The sequence below is a fragment of the Haliotis rubra genome, unplaced genomic scaffold (genome assembly GCF_003918875.1).
Source record: "Haliotis rubra isolate DU_JTF1 unplaced genomic scaffold, ASM391887v1 Scf716, whole genome shotgun sequence".
In the NCBI taxonomy this organism is placed as follows: Eukaryota; Metazoa; Mollusca; class Gastropoda; order Lepetellida; family Haliotidae; genus Haliotis; species Haliotis rubra.
Genome location: NW_025767431.1, coordinates 44,319 through 67,016, shown reverse-complemented (window position 1 = coordinate 67,016; position 22,698 = coordinate 44,319). Strand labels below are relative to the sequence as shown.

Genomic DNA, 22,698 nt, shown 5'->3' with positions numbered 1-22,698 from the left:
AAAGTACAAATTCAAGTACTCTTGGTGGGTTGGGTCCCATCAGGGGTTCTAATCCACAGCCTCAGAATCAGGCACCTAATTGCGAGCACACAAAGTCAGCCATCTAACACACTGGAAGTAGGACAACTGGTAGTCTAGACCAAGGACTCTGTGTACCCCTCTGACAAATGTAAATTGGCACGGCTCCCACGGCCGAAGCTATGAATACACAATGTCATTTAGAAAGTGGTCAAATGTGACATATGTTATATTTGGGACTACACTTTCTTAGTAACGTACAGATTCTAGTACAAGTTCGAACCGACACACTCAGAGTTGTGTATTCATACAATTGTTAGGTAAACTTGATAAACATCTTTCCTACATATGCCAATTTGATTATCAATGTTGTATATACTCTGGGTACAATGTGTAAAGCCCATTTACGGTGTCCCCTGCTGGAATATTGCTAAAAGCGGCGTAAAACCAAACTCACTCACTCACTGTATATACTCATGTAACACAGCTGATTCTTTGGACCATAAACCTGAGTAATGATTGATGTGAGAGCATTTCGGTGCGAAGGTTGACGAAATATGCTCGTTGATATTCTCAACGACCAGCGAGATGAAGAGAATACATACTGCCATGTCTATTTCATAACACAGTTCATTTTGTCATCTGTGCTCAATAACAATATTCATCACTGGACCGTAACACGCCTTCCATGATACACCTCAGCGCGCGTGAGAAAGTGCGTGTGTTTATTATAATACATATCATCCCTCACAACTTAACAGATAACACGTCACACTTGAATTGATAAACGTTGGCCTTACAAGGATAGGAATTGTCTGAAGTGCATTCGTGTTCAACGCAGAATGCATTAAAACAGCCTTCAGCTACCCCGGTCTGTCCTCGCGTGTGCCTTTATTTGTACAATGTCTGAATCGAAAATGTTGTTAAAAATGTTCAAACCTCAATCCGAAATGGGACAGGAAGTCGCGAGCTTGAAACGCTTTAATCACTAGGTTATCACACCGCCTGTTTCTTTCAGTAACAAGTAGGACACACGGTATACTGATTGTAAGTAACAACTAGCCGCACACGACACTGCCTTTAAGTAACAAATAGTCACACACGATCATGCCTTTAGGCAACAAGCAGCCACACACGATACTGCCTTTAGGTAACAAATAGCCACACACGATCCTGCCTTTAAGTAACAAGTAGCCACACGCGATACTGCCTTTAAGTAACAAATAGACACACACGACACTGCCTTTAAGTAACAAATAGTCACACACGATCATGCCTTTAGGCAACAAGCAGCCACACACGATACTGCCTTTAGGTAACAAATAGCCACACACGATCCTGCCTTTAAGTAACAAGTAGCCACACACGATATTGCCTTTAAGTAACAAATTCCCATACACGATCCTGCCTTTTTAGTAACAAATAGTCACACACGATCCTGCCTTTAAGTAACAAATATCCATTCACGATCCTGTCTTTAAGTAACAAACAGCCATTCACGATCCTGCCTTTAAGTAACAAGTAGCCACACGCGATACTGCCTTTAAGTAACAAGTAGCCACACGCGATACTGCCTTTAAGTAACAAATAGCCACACACGATCCTGCCTTTAATTAACAAGTGATACACACATGCGATCAGCAGCAAATGCTTTCAGATGCAATAAACCCCAGTTCAATGCGGACTTAACCTCAACCAAGTGTTGGCAAACGCTCCTAACATTTTTCGATGCATGGATATTTCTGTACACGAACGTGGCTTCAAATCATTTATTCCCACGTGATAGCTGGAACAGTTCTCTCTGACAATATATGCACAATATAGTATTTGATACACTGTATTTGCTTTCATATTGATTGTATGCTTTCTAGGAATTAGTTGATTCTTCCTTAAACCCGAAACCAAACAGAAAGTAAAACCGAAATTCACTATACTGGATTAGCCACCATACATTATGCTAGAAAATTAATGAGGAGTTACTACTGGAACAGTACCAGCAGGTAAGATTATCCTTTCACCTTGATGTGACCAACTGGTAATGTATGAGCAGCGCACACTATGACGTCACTTAACAACAGAACTGATAGTGGCCCGTCGTTAAGGTTGAGCGGTCCAATATCATTTGCAGCGGACCGCAAATTTCTGATAATGGAAGGGCCGTTTCATTATAATTCCATGTATTTTAGCTATAATGTAAGGGTAATGCTATTTTTGAGGGCATTATCATTTGCAGAAGCCCGAGGTCTTCGCTTAACTGCCCGACGAAGGAGGGAAGTTAATGGAAGACCTCGGGCTTCTGCAAATTAATGGCACTGTAGTTAAATAGCCATGACATTATACGTAAACAGCTTATATCACTATACTTGGGCGACTTATATCACTTCGGCAGTGAATGAATGAATGTCTTTATTTCCTCCAAAAGTATATTCGAAGATTACATAAACAAACATCAGTCAGTTACATATATGTACATATGATATGTACAAAGCACGGTTATTTACAACAATGATAGTTCAGAAAGTATACATCAAGGAATCATTTAAAGAATAGATATAGTTCGAAAAATGTAGTATGATGGTTTGCCATGCTGTTTCATGAAGGCCAGGGATGTGAAGTTTTGCACCACAAAACAGTACAATGGCATCTTCATCATCAAACATTTCAATTAATGCATATAATCTACGTCCAGTAGGTCAAGTAGCGTCGTATAAAAAAATATATCTTTAGCTCATTACAGATTCACAATGCAAAATGAGGTGGGCATCGTGGTCATAGCAGTACTTATTGCAAAGCATACATTCTTTTGAGAATTTGGCTTTAGAACCGACTAGTACAGTAAGTTGTATATGGTCTTTATACTCTGGGTACAGATACAATAGAGTGTAAAGTCTATGTAGACTCAGTGTTTGATGGATTACAGCATATCTGGACATATCCTCTCTAATGGAGAGTCTAAATTTCCATTGATTATACTTCCGTTCTGTACACAACAGAGTGTTGCAAATACTGCGTGAGCTAATATTTAAGTGAGCAGTGAGTGCTAAAAATGCACAGAACAGTGTTTCCGTTGATGAATTACAAGCGTTATTACATAATCTTCTAAGGAATAATAATCTACACTTGTCAATGTACCCAACCATTGTCCAGAGACCTAGGTTGGCACATACAGAATCTGTTGGCATACGTCTGTTGAACCCTTGAATACATTTAGTGAAATATCGTTGGGTATTTTCCACCAGATCAATGTATTTGCCATATAGCGTAGGCATGGTTTCACAACCATAGAAACTTGTAGGTAAAACCATTCTTTTCCATATATTAACACATGTAACTGGGTGTAAGTCAGTACTGTTAAGACCCAATGAGCGCAAAGAATTTATGGTTTGCATGGCCTTTTGACAGTTAGCGAAAACTCTATCATTACAAGACTGGACCAGTGACCCTAGACGAAGTTAGGGACACCATATTGAAGGAAGTACAGAACGTGAAGCATGAGCTTGGAGGCCAGATCAGCTCACTCTCGAGAGAAGTCCGCGATTTAAGCACCAGGTTTACAGATCTCGAAAAAAAACTGTCAAACCTCCATAGTGATCTGGAAAATGTGCGTCACAATCAGGACATAATGTACGAGGACGTCTCCTTGATCTCCGTCCAGATGGAAAACGTAGAGGAGAAAATATCACAGTTCGACAGCGACATCGACAAACTAGAAGCCTTCAGCAGACGTGACAACATTATTGTATACAACTTTGCAGAGGATACAGGGGAGTCGCACAACGACTGTAAGTTCAAAGTACTTAACATTTTGAACAATAATGTAAAGTCTAAGACCTGGATTGCTGATGACGTCATACGATCATATCGACTCGGCCCCCAACGTGTTGACATCTCTAAACCGAGACCGCTCATCGCTAAACTACGCCTCTCTGATGACAAGATCGAGGTTCTGAAATCACGAGCAACACTTAAGAGTAACGGTTATGGCGTGTCCAATGATTTACCCGCCAGACAACGCCAACAACTTAAGGATGTTAGGGCCCAGGGATTGATCGGTTACTTTAAAAATGGTAAACTGATGACTAAACCACGTAATGATGCGCAACCCCATGACACGGGAAGATCAGAGAAAACCAGTCGACAAACGAGGCGAAGTGACATTCATAACAGGAGATAGCAGTGCGGCCAGGCCCAGGATCCTCTCTCACAGGATGGAAACTACTCGCGCACCGGCAACAATAAACTGTCAATATTATCATGGAACATTAGTGGTAAAAAGTTTGATGACCTTGACTGTATAGCTTATCTCAAGTCATTTGATATTGTGTGTTTAACAGAGACATTTATCACTGAGTTTGCGAACTTGTACTGGTTACCTGGATATCAGACATACTTTGTCCCAGCAGTGAAACTATCTTCATCAGGTAGATGTTCTGGTGGTGTTTGTGTTTGTGTTAGACAAGAAATTGTGAACAAGTGCTTTCAACTTAACACACAGATAGACAATTTGATATGTTTAAAATTTCCCAAAGTTACATTTGGTTTAACTAATGACTTCATGTTGTTGTGTATGTATGTTCCGCCTGTAGGCTCTACATTTTACAACAGAAATTATAATTCTGGTTGCCTTATTGATAAACTTGAGGCTTCTATATTGGATCATTGGACTGATTTCACGTCATCACATGTATTACTTTGTGGGGATTTTAATGCTCGCACAGCTAATGAAAATAATCCAATCTTTGAGCAAAGTGTAGACTTTGGTAATGATGATGTATATATTGAAGAAGACAATGCCCCTGTCGAGCAGCGGGCGTCACATGACTCTACTTTTAATAGATTTGGACGCATTTTATTGGATTTGTGTTATATTTGACGTCTGTATATATTGAACGGGAGAATTGAAGGTGACAAAGGCGGCGAGTTTACTTATGTAGGAGAAAGGGGTTCTAGTGTTGTTGATTACTTTCTTGCATCTGTTAGTTTTTTTGAGTTTGTAGAAATGCTAAATGTTGGTGATCGGTTAGACTCTGACCATTTCCCCCTTGAGTTATCTTGCAGGTTTCCTTTAAGCAGTCATGCTAAGCGTACTGTAGATTGTGATGACCATGACGCTGACTTTAGATTTGTCTAGGATGAATCGAAGATAGACGTATTTACTGCATCATTGAGACAGATGCTGCATATCAATGATTATAATTTAGATTTTGTACATTGTCTTCTTGATTCAGCTTCAAGTATGAAAAGACAAATGAAACATTTTGATCCTGGAACTAGTAAACCTAAATTGAATAAAGCTTGTAGACAAGCGAGGACAGAAAGCAGGAAAGCCCTAAGAAAATTTAGACGATGTCGCAGTGAATATAATCGTAAAGGTTACTGCAGACTTAGAAACATTTATAAATCTTTTTGCAGAAAGTTCAAATATGATATCCAATCGTCAAGACTTGAGCGACTTAATAACTCCCTAAACAGCCCGAAACTATTTTGGAAAAATATACGTTCTCTGCAAAGTCGTTCTACCCCCATAGTAAATATATCGCAAACGGAATGGTTATGTCATGTTAAGAATCTCTTTTCCAAGGAAGATATTGCTTATGATATTGACAATTGGTTATCAGATTGTGGCAGCGATGTGCTAAGTGAAGAGTTTAATGATGTCGATAGGCTTCTGCTGGAATCACCTATTACGGAATATGATATACTGGATGCTGTGTCTCGTCTTAAAGTTGGTAAATCTGCTGGAGTTGATGGTGTTATTTCAGAAATGCTGAAATACTCATTACCTGACATTATGCCCTTCCTGGTTAAAATGTTCAATCGAGTATTTGATACAGGTCGTTTTCCTTCCGTATGGGCGCAATGTATTATTATCCCGTTATATAAAAACGGAAATGCACAAAATCCTGACAATTATAGGGTATTTCTCTGACTCGTATTCTAGGTAAAACTTTTACATCTATTATCAACAGTAGGTTAACACAATGGTCGAATATGAGAGATTTAATACCGGAACCTCAAGCAGGATTTAGAAAGGACTACTCAACATTTGATCATATATTTACCTTGTATGCTATTATTGAGAGATATTTATCCTTTAGCAAGCGAAAGTTGTATGTAGCTTTGTAGATTTCAAAAGGCGTTTGATTCTGTAGATAGAGGTAGAATGTGGAAATGCTTAAGAAATATAGGTTTGAGAGGTAAAATGTATGGTATCATAAGATCGATGTATTCCAATGTAAAGTCATGTGTCCGCTGTGGCTATGGTGTAAGTGACTTTTTCGATTGTCCTGTCGGTCTGCGTCAAGGATGTATTTTAAGTCCTTTACTTTTCTCCTTTTTCATTAACGAATTATATTTAGATATCATGAAGTCTGGTAAACATGGCATCCAACTTTCCCCCGATGTAATCGAACTTTTTATGTTATTATTTGCTGATGATGTCATTCTTATGTCCAGCTCTGTAGTTGGTCTTCAAATCAACTAGATATACTCTCAGCGTATACAGATAATAAATGGCAGTTGGGTGTGAATCTTGATAAAACAAACATCGTTATATTCCGTAGAGGTGGTCCTTTGTCGGCTAGAGAGAAATGGTTTTTTAAAGATACACGTATGAATGTTGTGAATGATTACAAATACCTTGGCATATTGTTTACCCATACGCTGAATCTGAATAAGTCCGTACTTAACCTGGCGAGGAGAGCAAAAAGCTCTTTTACAACTTCACTCTGTTGTTCCTATGCCGGGCTTGTTCCACCGACTATTTACTTCAAATTATTTGACTCTCAGATACAACCGATTTTACTGTATGGGTCTGAAATATGGGGTTTTAAAGAGTATTATACCATAGAAAATATTTTTGCTTGCCTGTAAAAGTTTCTAAATGTTGGTTTGTCAACACCAAATGTTATGGTTTATGGTGAATGTGGGAGGTTCCATTGTACATATCATCTTATTGTCGTTGTTTAAAATATTGGTGTAAAATAATTAATATGCCTGAACATCGTTTACCTAAAAAAGCTTTCAATATGCTTTTACATCTTGATTATCTTGGAAAGAATAACTGGACATCTCAAATTCGCACTTTATTATTTAGATATTGTTTTGGTTGTATTTGGTTATCACAGACAGTTGGAAATGCAAATATGTTCGTATGCGGGCTATAGATATGTTTAAGCAGGAATGGCATTCAGCTATTAATGAAAGTTCTAGATATGATTCATATCGTCAATTTAAGTCGTTGCTTGAGCCAGAGTGTTATCTTGCTCACCTTCAATACAGAAATATTCGCAATGCTTTTATACGATTTAGATTAGGCCTGAATGATTTATTAATTAACCGTGGAAGATATGTTCCTATGGAAAAAAACCAAAGATTATGTCCATTCTGTTACATTATTGAAGACGAATTCCATTTTATGTTTATTTGTCCTGTATATGAAAATCTAAGAAATAAGTATCTACCGCAACTGTCTTTATCTCAAATCAACGTTAATCTATTGTCTTCCTTACTTTCCAGCAAAGAACCTCCAAAACAACACAAAGTTGCTCTATTTATCTACAATGCATTTTTGTTAAGAAAAGAATTGATTAGTTAGAAAGCTGATTATATATCCCATTGTCAAGATGTATCTCATTTGTATATGGGCCTATGGCCTTTCATACAATAAAGAATTGAATTGAATTGATTTATGCTGTACTTTAATATTTACGAAGCAAGGAAGTTGGTCAGAGATTGTGTAGTCATATTGATCAAGCACACAACACTGAAGTAAGTTGCTTACCGCATGAGAGGTACAAGAATATAGTCGATAAGAGACTTGTACAGGTTGTCCTTACTTCTCCATGTATAGTCCGGACCACAAGTGCGAGAGGCATGTAACACGTGTACAAGATTTCTATATGTAAGTAACTTTTCAAGTACCTTTTCACGTGAGGAGGAAACAGTTTTACACCAGTCTGAGTTAAGATCTCCTAATACATAAGTATCTCCTTCTTGACAAAGCATATCATAGGCATCCGTTAGCTCATCTATAGCATTAAGATATGTTGAATGTAATACATTGGTAGATGGAAGCCTACAACAGATTATATCTGCATATCCGTTGCAGATAAGCTTAGCACTTACCAGGTAGTCAGACTTTTGTAATGAGTAAGCTTTCCATCGTGACTGGGAATGACATAATAGGGCTAGACCCCCGGATTCCCTGACGGAGACACTTGTGGTACACATACACGTTATAACGTTGTACCCATGAATGTCATTTAGTTTATCAACAGATTTGTGTAGAAGCGTAATTATATTGTCAGAGAACTAGCTAGCTCTATGAACGTTGTACACCACTGTTCTACCTGACAAACGTAAGCAAAAACTTCCTTCCTTGGCCACAGGCATTTGTTAATAAACATGGTGAACAATCATATACTGACGTATCTGTCTTCAGAGGTTCAGGACAGTTTGTCAAGAATGAAAGCCAATATCATTTGGAGTATACTGAGAAAACAGTATGTAAAATGCTCGACTTATCCCTTCTCACCGTCTATGTAAAATCTTTAGGGTAAAAACATTTAGACAAGGAGTAGGCATTCCCATGGTCACCAGTTGCGCTCACCTCCTTGTGGACGTGGATCTTTATGAATATGAACTTCTGCTCGGATAAGCACGAAAAATCAAAACAAGGATTTTTACTTTAATCTTCAGGTAAAATCGGTGATCTAATATCGTCCAATAAACATCAATTTGCACGTTCTACTGATTTACCAACCTGACCTTGAAATATAGGAAACAAGTATCTGTTTCATATTTACATCTATGAATAAAGATTCAGAGTGACAAAAATGCTCTGTATGACAAAAGGGATGATTTCAACTTTCAATAGTCATCTTTCCCTCCATGCTAAGCAATAATCCAACATCTCCAACCTTTGTTGTTCACATTCCCCAACTTCTGAGGTATAATTGAGCATGCTGTTTTCACCAAGATTTCACACGACTCTTGTTCAGAAGCTGCTCGATCAAGGTAACAATATTCAAGCCCTCAGTGAAGCTTTCAAAACGTTTTATGGTAGACTTGTGGAGGACATTTCAAAAACTAATGCACCAGTGACAAATATTATGTCCGATGCAATTCTTTATTTTGACTTGTGCCATGTGTTACCGAATCGATTCAGATAAACATCTGACTTGCCTTATGTTAATGACGGGTGCTTGTTGTGGAGCCGGATACCTTCACCGTCTCGTGAACACCTGGTGTCATCACTATTTGATAGTGATTCATAAACTCCTGCTCTATCATGATGTATCATGATGTCAATCTCTGGATTGTGCAGTGTCGAGTATTTACAGACGGCCGCCATACAGCTGGAATATTTCTGAGTGCGGAGTTCAACAAACAAACAAACAAACAAACAAACAAACACATGTTCATGATACAGTCAGAATCGTAGAATAGAATCTAGCGTGATTCCTTATGGATGTGGAAAGGGTTTTGCATATTTTATTTTTGAATTCATTTTTAGGCTGAGAACTTATTATCACTTTGCCTTGTTGCCACGCTCCCCGTTTTCACGTCGACAAAGACTTTCATTTCCACTTTCAAAAGGTATTATGTGTCCAAAGACTTGTGAGACACAGGTTTCATAAGAGTTGTTTGACATCGCCGTATTTTGAATCCATTTAACTTTGAACACTGGTTTTGGTGTTTTCACGGTGATAAAGAACATACAACAATATTCTATCATAAAATATGAGTGAAAACAACTTACTCAAGTTTACGCATTATCTGTCCCTCAAAGAAAATTACTGACACATACAGCAAATAACCAACACGTGTGTACAGTCAAGATTTTAATCTTTTTAAATTTATCACTTGTAGAATCGGTGATCGGATTCAGGCTACACTAAAGAGCTCCTAACACCATGGCAACTGAACTTCGCGGTCCGCTCCCGCACGCTGAATGTTAATCACGATCTTAAACCTGTTGATCATATTCCGTGTAAAGCTTGTGGTTACACCCGTGACCACACCAAAGGCTTCGACCACGTCCTCCATGAACAGAGCAACTGCAGCGACAACGGAGGTGACGATAATGAGAACAGACAGTACAATAGCAGTCAGACGCCATGAAAGGAAATCCATCACGGGTGACGGCGGAAGATTAACCTGTTAACTCTCTGAAAGAAAACAGTATTAATGTTACCTCGCCCATTCCTTTATTCGGAAATACACGACCGTCACAGCGTGTTAAATAAGTATGACTATATAACACTGAGTTTTCCATTCTGATCGACTTGAATCCGTGTCATGATTTGTGAGTCTAAACAGCGTTCAGTGCACGAAGAGTATTTAACTATCACATCAATTAATTGTTCTTTCTTTAACCAGAGTGCAATTGTGCAAATATATGTCTGGTGCAAATATTGATGCTTCCTCAATATATCATTGTGCAGCCTCTTCATAGGTTTCAAATATTTACACGACAAACCTTATAAAAGTCATGAATATATGTGCAAGTACTCTTGTATTAAATGCTGTGTGAAAGAGATAGCTTACCCTAGGACTTTTGATGGTTAGGGACTGACAACACAGAATAAAAGGGATAATGAAGCGTTTAAAGTTCTCCGAGATTTCAGTCAGGTACATACACGCTGCACACGGACGTCGGTTAGATTCAGAGTGGTTCTCGTACTGAACAACAGGTGCGCTATTGCGGTTTCGCATTGTCATCCCAACAAAAACTAGGTGGTATTATTATCTTCGCAGCTCGATACAGCGCCGTTGTCGTTATTATTGTGTATTCTCCGAAATTAATTGACACTTTAAGTTACCTTCCGCAAAAATTAGATATTTGATGAATGTTTAATCGCTGTAACCTCGTCACCTTAGGGTATCGTTCAAAAACAACAATAACAATCAAATAATGATATTCAGCATGGTGCTTACGCTACCTGTAAATAACATCCACACACAGATTCAATAAGAAACCTCTGCGGAAAACAGAGTCCATTGTACACTTCAGACGTTGTTATAAGCATGTGTTGATGAATCACTGTGAAATAGCTGGTAACGATACCTGGTGTTTGGTTGTAAATGTGCTTTCACATTGCTAAGATTATTTACACCCTTAATAAACACGTCCACCTGTCATCGACATTAAAGCCTTAGAAAGGCATATTGGGCCAGGGCCTTGTGTTGGGTAGTGTGCAGGGCCTTGTGTTGGGTAGTGTGCAGGGCCTTGTGTTGGGTAGTGTGCAGGGCCTTGTGTTGGGTAGTGTGCAGGGCCTTGTGTTGGGTAGTGTGCAGGGCCTTGTATTGGGTAGTGTGCAGGGCCTTGTGTTGAGTAGTGTGCAGGGCTTTGTGTTGGGTAGTGTCCAGGACTTTGTGTTGGGTAGTGTCCAGGGCCTTGCATTTGGTCTTTTTGAGACAGTATCGTTCTATTGTGTTTAACCATTACAGCTGAAAAACTGGATGCCTATCTGATAAAAACTATAAGCCATCTTGTTACAAAGCACTTTAATGGCCGACAATTTCTCTTTTTTCGTATTTTTATCTCCCGCGATGTCGTCGCCGTATCTACCTATTCAGGGGCAGGTAACCATTTGTGTATATATATTTTGTCATCACAGGCTCGCAAACATTTTGGAAATCTCCGAGGTTGAGATTGTGTGACTCTTATTGATACGAAAACCAGATGGTGTATCCCTTTTTGTGGAGAAGTTAGATTGTGTTTCTCTTTTTGTGGCGAGATCGTGCGCCCCTTATTGTGACGAGGTTTAGATTCTGTCTTCGTCATTGTGGCGAAGTTCAGATTGTGTGTCCCTTATTGTGGCGAATCTGAGTTTCTGTAACACATATTGAGTCGAGGCTGAGATTGTGTGTCCGTTATTGTGACGAGGCTTAGATTGTGTGACCCTTATTGTGGCGTGGTAGAGATTGCATGTTCGTTATTGTGACGAAGTTCAGATTGCGTGTCCCTTACTGTGGCGAGGTTGATATTCTGTCACCCTTATTGAGACGCGGCTGAGATTCTTTCACCCATATTGTGGCGAGGCTGAGTTTCTGTCAGCCCTATTGTGGCGAGGCTGAAATTCTGTCCCCCTTATTGTGGCGAGGCTGGGATTGCGTGTCCCTTATTGAGACCATTTTCAGATTGTGTGTCCCCTATTGTGAAAAGACTGATATTGTTTCAGCTTCCTTGACCCTTATTGTGACGAGGTTGAGATTGTGTATCCCACATTGTGACGTCTCGCAGATTGTGTGCCCCTTATTGTGACGAGGCTGAGCTTGTGTGCCCTTATTGTATTGTGATGTGGTGAGACTGTGATCGATGTGGTTCAGATCGCATGTCCCTTTTGTGACGTGGTTCAGATTGCATTTCCCTTATTGTGACGTGGTTCAGATTGTGTGTCCCTTTTTGTGACGTGGTGCAGATGGTGTGTCCCTTATTGTGACTTCGTTCAGATTGTGTGTCCCTTATTGTGACGTGGTGCAGATTGCGTGTCCCTTATTGTGACGTGGTTCAGAATTGCATGTCCTTTATTGTGACGTGGTTCAGATTACACGTCCTTTATTGTGACGTGGTGCAGATTGTGTTTCCTTTATTCTGACTTCATTCTGTGCCCCTTACTTTGACGTGGTTCAAATCGCATGTCCCTTTTGTGACGTGGTTCAGATTGCATTTCCCTTATTGTGACTTAGTTCAGATTGTGTGTCCCTTTTTGTGACGTGATGCAGATGGTGTGTCCCTTATTGTGACTTAGTTCAGATTGCATGTCACTTATTGTGACGTAGTTCAGATTGTGTGTCCCTTATGGTGACTTAGTTCAGATTGCATGTCCCTTATTGTGACGTGGTTCAGATTGTGTGTTCCTTATTGTGACGTGGTTAAAATTGCATGTCCTTTATTTTGACGTGGTTCAGATTGTGTGTCCCTTATTGTGACTTAGTTGAGATTGCATGTCCCTTATTGTGACGTGGTGCAGGTTGTGTTTCCTTTATTCTGACTTAGTTCAGATTGCATGTCCTTTATTTTGACGTGGCTCAGATTGTGTGTCCCTTATTGTCACGTGGTTCAGATTGTGTGTCCCTGATTGTGACTTAGTTCAGATTGTGTGTCCCTTATTGTGACGTGGTGCAGATTGTGTGTCCCTTATTGTGACGTGGTTCAAATTGCATGTCCTTTATTGTGACTTAGTTCAGATTACACGTCCTTTATTGTGACGTGGTTCAGATTGTGTGTCCCTTACTGTGACGAGGTTGAATTTGTGTGTCCCATATTTTGACGGGTTCGATCCAACTGTTCGGCACCCTGACACGTCTACTGAAATCTATGAACACGCATTGTCAATAGCAAACATACTGAAGAGACTAGTCAATTTGAAGATTTCCATATGCTTTATTTCTTATGTTATTGTGTGAGTTCAGTCAAAATATACCACAAAGAAGGGTGATAGTTATCTCAAGACACAGTAACAAAAATCTGACAAGACACACATTCACACAAAATGTCCAGCAGAAATGTAATGCATCATATTAATATATGCATGTTCCCCATGTATCCATCACTGTTACTGCTGCAACCATTGATCATCGGCTCCCCTCCAGTGTATCTGGAACATAAGAAATATTCCCAAATCAACCTTGAACAGTGTATGACCATTGGGTAATTTAAACGTCACATTTAAATTGTTGATCATTACATACACGAAAAATGAGGCAGACCCACCCGGGATTCGAAACCACACAGAGTGAAGCACCTAAACACCAGGGCACAAAGTCAGCGATCTAACCCACTCAGCCAGTGCAGCTTCCACAATAATAGACGTCTGACAACTAGTAGTCTAGTTCATGTACTTTCTGTACCAACCTGACAAGCGTAAATTGGCACAATTCCCGTGGTCGAATAACAATAAAATCCCAAACATTACATATGCTACAACGGACCACGTTCTAAATAACATTGTGTAATCTCAGCTCCTGTGTGAACTGCACTGATGCTTTGGTTGCGTACCGTAATTGTCTGTCGCGTCCTCGCTCAGTTGTTTCCTGCCTGTTTGGTTTCACATACAGTCCAACGCAGTTTGAGAATCACGATCTTCTTAAGTTTTTGTATCACATTGCCCATAATGTGACACACCACACCAAAGGCGTCAATCATCTCCTTGGAGAGAGCAACTGCCCCGCAAATGGAGGCGACGATAATGAGAACAGGCATAACAATAGCAGCCAGACGCCATGAAAGGAGGTCTGTTATGGGAGCTGGTAGAAGATCAGTCATCTGTAATTATCGGAAAGGAAACAATTATATATCAATGATCTGTAATGTCTACACACTGGGTATACCCACGTGTTTGAATAGGGCCGAAGCATTACCTACACTTATAAAACTGATGAATCGATTACAGTGCATTGATAGCTTGAAAACAGGTTTACATGCAAACTCATCGATGGGTGTGGTAGCACAAGGGTGATTGTTAGACTTGTATACTGGCTACTTTAGTTTCGGACATTATTTTGTTGTCACTCTTTATTACTGTCAGTTCTCAGCACCAACACTTTGTTGTAAGCTGTGCTGCTAGGAGCAGCCTGCACTTTATTCATCATACAACGGGTGATTTATATATTTTGTAGATATACAAAAAGCTGTGAAACTCATCATCCTTGCAAGTATAACCGTGGATGTTACTCATTTAATGCTATTTGAAAGAGATCACTTACCTTTGATAATCTGAAGTACGACTGATAGAATCATCAACACTCACTGTCAGCGTCTCGCAGAACTACAAGGCTGTCTGGTATGGCGCATGGGTGGCACGTGACCAGCGGGTCATTGGTATTTGAATGACAAAGCCCAAAGCCACTCCCTCACAATTGTTTCCTGGCTGGGTGCCACAAAACCGAGAGCCGTGATGCGGTCCTATACAGTCAAGACATGACCTAGACTAAGGCTTAGTCTCTGAATATATATAATTTTGATAGTAACAAACAAGCCCATATATATTGAAAAGGAGCCCTAGAGAGACCAGAGATTCAGAACCTGAACCTGAGGAAATCTAGACTTGCTTTATTTAGGGCTTTAGCATTGCAGATAAGGCTTGGCAGTAGGGAAAATAATGTTGTTCAGGGTAAGATCTTGACTGTATAGGATACAGTATACATATTTTTATATATATTATAAATCTTTAATCCTCGCAAAGACACGAGGGTCTGTGATCGTTACGTGATGAAACACAACAACATCACTGTGATAAGCTAATATGCAATATCACTTGACATCAGCTTTCTCTTGACTGTACGCAAACGCGCAAATTGTAGATCTGAGCAGTCTATCTAAAGCTCTTCAGTGCGATTTGCATATTATTTCACATAATCATAAATATATGCTGCTGCTTCTACTGCAATAACAACTGGATGTCTTGGCAGTGAAAGTTAATCTTTCATGACATACCACAAAAAAATTACTAGGTGTTTTTGCAGTGGTACACATGGTTACAAGTGAATAGTCTATCAACAGGAGATACTGTTCTTATCGCTCGACCAGCGATCACGCTTTCGGCTTCCGCGTCTGCAAACTGTCCCCTTGCTCAGAATAAATATAAATGCATTCATGATCATTGAGAGTACCTTGTATGAGTAATCTATGATATTGATAAACGTCTCCGACGACGCGAAGTTTAGGAAGTAATACAAAATTGTTCAGCAATATACTCATTCAGATTCATTGTACCTCGTCAAACTTGCATTAACTCAGCAAACTTGTATTAACAATATACCTGTGTCATTCAAACACATATTAAATTCGGTTTTCCTTCTGGACACCCCGATGTGGTTCAGATTAAAAAAGGTCCCCACAGTTGCCTCTAACAGACAAAATTGTTTATCTCTGGGACTCGGCTGAAATGTATTTGCGTGCCCCGATATCGTTGTGTCAGCGTGCGCCGATGTTGTTGCGCCGATGTCGTGGATCGTTACTCACACCGTGTATCAAGAATAATGTTGACTCGGATGCCACTAATACCTGGTGGACTGGTAGAATATGTTTCCTGTGTCACGGCAGTCTGTAGATGGTCGTGCCTGGATCAGACAATCCAGTGACTAACACCATCAAATGGCTTGGAAGCTCTGCCTCTTAGCCACGGAAATCTCACACCGATCTGTACAGGAGTAAGTATAAAATCGCAGTGTGTTTACTCAGTAGGTGACAAAGATATGATTATCTCTGAAGATTCACAGAGGCGGATCTAGAGATTGAAAAGAAAACTCTTTCAACTATTACCATTGAGCCGTTACAAAACATAGGTTGATAATTTATTCAGGTCAGTAGTTCAATACACGTACATAATTGTGTGCAAAGGACCATGTTACATCAGAAAATGAATAAAACTGGTAAAAAATTGTACATACATACATACATACATACATACATACATACATACATACATACATACATACATACATACATACATACATACATACATACATACATACATACATACATGAATCATCGTAATCAAATGTTAATAATTATGTAAAGCAGAACAGTTTGAAGCCTCCATTTGGTCAGGTAGCTGTTTAGTTGTCATCTCCCGACTCCTGAGTGGGATACCTCAAAGCCTCGTCAAGTCTCGCTGGCACAGATGAGTCATAAAGATGTTGACGCCGCGTATTCTGTATGCATTGTCTGTAGGCAACCACGGTCGCCGCAGAACCAACAACGCAGACAGCACAGACTAGAACTAGGACAGCTGTATCCCTGTGCTTGATGTAGCACGGTGATGTGACCACGGGCACCTGGTCAGTATTTGTCGAAATGGCAGAGGCAAGAAACCCTGAAATGAATTACCCAAATTGTAGCATGGATGTTTTGCCCCACAACTGTGGTAACTGCACAATAAGGTCAGTTTTGGAGTAAAATATCTGAGATTGAAGACTTGAAATTATCTGTATTTTGTAGAGGGGGGTAAAGTAAAATTTAATTTAGTTTCAGAAACAGAGTTGCCTCATTAAAGCAAAATATAAACTGAAATTATTTAAATATACCCCAGATCACAATGATTACTTTGAGGTTGTGTCGAGGTAGATTTGCCAGATCATTCTAGACTTAAGTTGGATTGTGTTTTGAACTTATTTACTTAGGCCTGGGAGAGATAATACATAGACGGATGCTTAATGTCAACAGTGAAACCTTGATATTCCGGACGGTTAAGCCCGAGTAAAAAACTTGGAATGTACTCAATAACATAACATGGTATACATGTATCCGTTGTATCATCGTAACACGGTTGTGTTAAGAAGCTTGGAACAAAATACTTCCTTCCTATATCTATTGGTGCAAACATATAACGGATAATGCTCAAATCAATATGTCACACAACATTATGATGCTCGTTAGCCGTTTTCGCATCGTTCACATTGTTCAAAACCATACTGCATACTTATCAAAGTCTCCCATGATGGAACAACAGCATGTTTTAGAGAATATTCCCAACTACGTACAAAATTACTAATTATGGTGAATGACAAACACAAACATGCTACTATGATATTAATATTCATATTATTTTATATGAAATGGATTTGGAAAAACATTAATTTTCATATCTTTTTGTGTTATAGAACATAGAGCGCGTATATATTTAAATACGTTTGACAAAGTTAAATCGTTTCATGTAATAATATCCCGGAGAGCTAAAATAATGACTTTAAGAAATGATGAAATTCACGTGCACAAGATGGAGAACTGCTTTGAGGACATGTTATGTCCGGTTGTGGTTAGACATTCTGCATTCTGTTTTGTGGTACAAATATGCAAATAACTTCCTTGAAGAGGCTGAATAACGGGATGTTTACATGGAAGCGTTTAATTTATAAACGGATGGGTATATATGGACATGTTACGTCATGGTTAAATATAGAACATCAACGCCAGAGATTAATCAGTATCGAGTATCTACTGAAACTCAAATAACAGTGAAAATCTGCGTCTAGGTTACACTGATACTACCACTACCACTACCACTACTACTATCACCACCACTACCACCTCTCACTCTCAGATCAAGCGGGTAGTATTAATAATACAATAAAGCAATGTTTAGACATGTAAAAAGCTCTATTTAGTTGAGACACTGGGGTTTTTTAATTAAAAAATTATTGTAATTGAATTTGGGGAGGTTGAAAGTGGACAAATAATTTCAGGGTGGAAGGAGCTTCTTCACAGTCCACTGTCATCAGTTTGACAGTCGGCACACTTCTGCTTTTATTAAGAGTAATCGGGATCTTCCCTTTCCCTTTCAGGTGACCCGTGAAGATCCGGGTTAGAATTGATCTTCAGTAACCCATGCTTGTCGTAAGAGGCGACTAACGGGATCGGGTGGTCAGGATATCTGACTTGGTTGACACCTGTCATCGTATCCCAATTGCGAAGGTCGATCTTCATGATGCTAATCACTGAATTGTGTGATCCAGATTCGATTATTTACAGACAGCCGCCATACAGCTGAGGTGTTACTGAATGCGGCGTTAAACAACAAATCAAGTCACCATGGATACAAGTGTGGGTTGAGTCATGAGGATATATAGCCTGTCATGTGGATACATAGCCCAACGAGTTTTATGGACATTGTAGCAGCCGGAGTTAAGGTATCTCCATCTTACCGTTGTCCGGGGGGATGGGTTATCTCATACGAAGAAGACGAAGAAGAATACGAAGATGAAGAGACGTCAACACAGTTCATTGTTATACGATTGTCATCCAACATCCTGTTTTTATCTTTAGCTGGAGCAGTACCGATTTATTTCCTATTTCAGATTTCCTTTTTCCTTTCAGGCGCGATAAATCATCAGGATATATGAGTCTGGTATGGATATACATATCTCACAATAATTTAACGACATTGTTGATACCTAAGATAGGATAGAGACCCGCGGATCCATCTTACCTTTGTCCTGGGGAGGGTCATCACCTGATTCCTGTATAGACATGATCACGTATTCCTCTGTGGATGGACACTTAGTTGCCACTGAAGTTATACCGGACCCTACCAGACCCAAGTTCGCCGTCGACTGAGAATTGCGTCTGTTGCCGTAAACACAATGTGTTGTGGAAGAGAGGAAGGAAGTTGTGTGGTGAAAATCACAAGTGACAAAGTGACTGACAATTGATATTTCCTGTATAGCAAACCATATTTAATATCTATGATATATTATTTGTGTATGTACAAATGTATCTACTTCTTAAAATTGTTCAACAGAACAATAGCCACACGTATTTCCCAAAGTAAAAGTAGCAGCAATTTGACAAAACTATTTCTCGTGCATATCACTGGTATAATCAGTATCGCCATGCAACGGCGGTCTGTAAACAAATTAGACAATGTAGTGATCGATAAAGCAGAAACTGCAGTGTGCGAATTTGTGCACAAATGTAACATATATGTTAAATTTTAATGAAGTCAGGGGTCTGGCTAAAATGTTCAAGAAGTGTCAGTGAAGGGGAATCTTCCTAGTGAATCGTTTATCGTTCCATTTTTAGACGGGGAACGATGCTTGTAAATAAAAGCGACAAAATATGCTTTATATTCATACAACGTCTATCCTAAAGCAGAGTTCATTGTAATATTCCTTCTAATTTCATATTATGAATCACTATGACATAACTAGTGCTGTGTTGGTGCAATAGTGACGATAATGAGGATTTCCTTTTTGTGCCTATGTGACTGACACTCAAATGTGATTCAAACAATGTAGTGGGAAATAAGGACCATTCAGTTCCGTGCTGGAATGTCGCAGGTACAAACGACTAGACATATACTGAAAGCCATTAAAAATTCAATTTGACATTCATACTTTCTTTACTCACACTAATTTCAACATATATAAACCTAACTGGCAGATATGTTTTAAGTGAACATCTTTGAATAATTTCATCTGAAAATGTCCAGTCAACAACAACATCAGTGACGCAACAACGACATCACACAAAGGAGGGGTCACTTGCAGTCAATATCGTGAGTGTCCACCTGCGCTGCAAGACATGCTCGCAGTCTTTGGGGCATTGAAAGACACACATTTCTCAGAAACAGCTGTTGGATGTTCTGCAGCCTCTGATGGTCTGTGGTCTGATCATGATCAAGTCTTTCTCCTTTACGTCGATAAATCTGTTGACGTCCATCTGCAAAGGATAAGCTAAACCTGGATTCAGCTGAAAAAAATGACATTTGGCCATGTCCTCTTGCCAAGATTGGCCCCATTTGCTTCCCATCGCTGTCTGGCAAGTCTGTGGCGATGCAATAAGGTTGGACCACGGTACGGGTGAGGACACCAGATGTTGAAGGCAGCAAGGCGTCCTTGCACCTTTTGGGCGCTGAAATGACGTTGACTTGTCCCAATTGTCCTCCTTGACTAATCATCAGCTGTTTGGAACCGATTTCGCAAGTGTGAAACTCGGATATTGCGGTTTTGTCGAGCTGTTATCACAGGTGGTGCACCAGGTCGCGGACGATCAGCAACACTTCCGGTAGCCCGAAAACGTTGTCTGAGTCGACTTACAGTGGATGGATGCACATTAAAGTGCCTGGCAATCATCACATCTGAAGCACCGTGGCTGACCATACCGATAACCTGATTCCTTTCGTCTTGTGTCAAGTGTGGCATTTTCTCACAGTAATTGAGTTCCACAATTCCTTGTGCTTTTACAGGGCCTGGGTGCAGGTAATGCATGTGCACAACGTGTTCCATGAATGTGGTTGTGTTTCCGAGAAATGCCACAGGTTCAGTTTTCAGTATCAAAGTTCGTGTGAGAGGAATGCTCCGGGACTCGAAATGGGCCAGGATAACGGCCTTTTATCCCTACATCCTCTGTATCGCAGGAACAAATCTTCAATAGAACTTTTGTAAGTTTCAGGACAACAAATACAAATTGCGTTTTTAATGGCTTACGGGGGCGGTGGGGTAGCCTAGTGGTTAAAGCGTTGGCTCGTCACGCCGAAGACCCGGGTTCCAATCCCCACATGGGTACAATGTGTGAAGCCCATTTCTGGTGTCCCCCGCCGTGATGTTTCTGGAATATTGCTAAAAGCGGCGTAAAACCAAACTCAGTCAGTGAGTCAGTTTTAATGGCTTACGGTATATTAATTTTGTAATGGACTGTAGTATTAGCATATTTACAGCGGCCATTTAATCTATCAGTACCATGCAAATCGGTGTCAAAATCATAAGCAGCAAGAACTAAATTCGAGACAACTAAAAGTCCAAAGACCAGTGTGCCATTGGCATCCTGACGCCCATACCTTAACTTTCGAGAGTAGGGCTATGGTTATGTTTGTACAGCAACACCCTGTTTTTACTGGGTAATATGGGTTATAGGAAGAAGTATGAGACCAGAAAATGAACAATATAATTTTATTAACATTTGTCTTATCAACAGTTTGTCTGTGTCTCAGTATGTGTGTATGTATGTATGTATGTATGTATGTATGTATGTATGTATGTATGTATGTATGTATGTATGTATGTATGTATGTATGTATGTATGTATGTATGTATGTATGTATGTATGTATGTATGTATGTATGTATGTATGTATGTGCGTATGATGATCTTGGTTTCCATGTGAGTATGTGTGATAATTCCACCAAATCAGATCCTGTCAGCACCATAGTGTGACGATATGCATGTATACATATATGAGTATTTATACAGAAACCTAGTGTCTACCTGTCTATCATCAATATACAAGAGACCTCCTCCGTGGTGTAGTGGTTAGAGCGTCCGCCCAGAGAGCGGAAGGTCGCGGGTTCGATCCCCGACCGCATCATACCAAAAGACGTTAAAATATGGTACTTGTTGGTCCCTGCCTGGCGCTCGACATTAATGGGTGCAACAAGGAATGGTCGGCTCGGAGTCAGTATAATGTGTCTGAGTGGGGAATTCATGCTTCACTGTGGCATGGTATCTCAGTGAGCTAGCACTATAAAACCAGCTTCAGTCTGGGCTAGTACAAGCAGACGCACATACACATACACACGCATGTACGTCGTCGTATGAGCGAAATATTCTCAAGCACGACGTTAAACCCAATTTCACCTCACGTCACCTCAATATACAAGACAGTTCAGAATGACTGTCACAGAAATGTCACCTCACTATACACAGGACATTTTGTCCATCAAGTTCCAATGAACTCGTAGGTCCATCTTAAATGACGTTTGAGATACATTCAAAGAAATGCACACGCTTCTGTGGGTGGTCCTTCATAGGCGTTGCTGCCCCTAGGGTGGGGTGGGGAGGATGCTTCATCACTCAGTGGCTGTGGGAATTAGGGGATCTGCAGACACGAAACAAGTGTGTGTACAAATTAAACAGAGTTAGTGCTTCTGTTCTGCGTTGTGCACGCGCTTCTTCTTAATGTGTCACATTTTAGCACTCGATCTTAGGTTACAGTTTATTACGTCGCTCTTGCATACTTATATAGGGCGGCGTGAAACCCAACACACGGACACGCACGCACATACGCACGCACACACAAATATTGCTATATGTATCCAGTATTTGTCTGTGTTACACAAGTAAACACACTAACGCAGTATTCTCACTATCAGAGTCTACCACGCCCTTTGCATCCTTTCCCTGTTACGTTTATATTCAGTCCCACGTGCCGCAAACATCCCACAGGCGATACAG

General features: G+C 40.0%; 2 long non-coding RNA genes across 2 annotated transcripts in view; one reads left to right on the top strand and one right to left on the bottom strand.

Annotated features, from left to right (window-relative positions):
- Nucleotides 1-22,698, top strand: part of LOC124259295 — an 81,428-nt gene that overhangs the window by 24,960 nt on the left and 33,770 nt on the right. The window lies entirely within an intron of this gene.
- LOC124259292 lies at nt 13,392-14,814 on the bottom strand. Its single transcript, XR_006893813.1, has 3 exons — nt 14,734-14,814; nt 14,027-14,293; nt 13,392-13,625 (listed from the first exon to the last, which is right to left on the bottom strand). It is a non-coding gene; the product is annotated as an uncharacterized LOC124259292 (long non-coding RNA).